This window comes from Pinus tabuliformis, chromosome 6, assembly GCF_031772625.1.
Source record: "Pinus tabuliformis cultivar Carrire ecotype Pingquan chromosome 6, CPIR1, whole genome shotgun sequence".
Lineage (NCBI taxonomy): Eukaryota > Viridiplantae > Streptophyta > Pinopsida > Pinales > Pinaceae > Pinus > Pinus tabuliformis.
In genome coordinates this window covers 1,757,409,716-1,757,410,965 of record NC_142292.1, presented here as the reverse complement: position 1 = coordinate 1,757,410,965, position 1,250 = coordinate 1,757,409,716, and positions in this window count along the sequence as shown.

Sequence of the window (1,250 nt, the reverse complement as noted above, 5' to 3'; positions counted from 1 at the left end):
TTCTTTTTCCAGTTCAAAGAAAAGTGGGACTGCAAATTTCTGTGGAATAATTTTTCCCCCTTCAAGAAGGTTGTAATAAGAGCCTAAACTAGGCTGGGGGTCAGGTTCTTGTGTCTCTGTTGTTTCATCCTTCCCCTTGGTCTGCTCTTCTGCCCTTTTCTCAAGTTTCTTAGTCTCCTGTAGCTTTGTTAGGGTCTCCTGTAGAGCAGTCTGTGCCTCCTGTAGGACTGTTTTTGAGTCCTGTAGTTTTATTCTTTCCTTCCAAGTGGAAGATCTAGGACTTCCTCTTTCATAAGTAATGGGGGTTTTGGATGGAGATTCTTCCCTTTTGACAATAGGGGAATCTTCAATTATGATAGGCTCTTTTGAGGATGGTTATGGCTTCCCTATTTTTATTCTTGTGCTTTTTCGAGCCCTGAAATACATTGATGGTTGCCTTTTCCTCTTTTGTTTGGGTTTAACTGGGGTGCTGAGGGTAGAAAGAATAGTTGTTGCTTCCCTTTCTAGTGTCTTAGGAGACACTTTTGTCTTCTTTGCCCCTTTTTCCTCTTCTTTTGTCTTTTCTGCCTCTGCTAGCTTTGTTTCCTCTAGCTCTGTTTTGGTTTCCTTCTCATCTTGTTTAGTTTCTACCTTCTCTGCTTTAGTCTTTTTCTTCTCTGGTTTAGTCTTTTTCTTTTCTATTTTAGTCTTTTTCTCTTCTGTCCTAGGTTCCTTCTTCTCTGCTTTGGTCTTTTTCTCCTCTGTTTTAGTCTCTTCCTTCCCTGTTTTAGGTTCTTCCTTCTCTGTTTTAGGTTCTTCCTTCTCTGTTTTGGTTTCCTCCTCATCTTCCCCTTTTTGTTCTTCCCCCTCACTTTCAGAAGGACTGAGGTCATATGTGAGGGCTTTTATATCATCTTCTCCTGTCATATTTCTAAAGATCTCCTAGGCTATGGGGATTGTGAAGGTTTGGAGGGCTTCTTCCACCAGAAGTTTAATTAGTCCATGGTGAGCCAATTGATCCGGACCTCTTGCCTTCAATTTAATGCAGAATTCTATAAGGGACTGTAGGAGAAAATAGGGAATGCTGAGTTTTTTGGGTGTCAGAATATCCATGCCATATCTCATCTCATGCAGAAGTCTGAAATGGTAACCATAAACTATGCTATACCTCCCTTCACAGGAAATGTACTTGATAATTTGGTAACTGACCTCATCCCAAAGGTAAGGTATGCTTGTTCTTCTAATGCCATTTTTGTCCTCTACAAGATGCT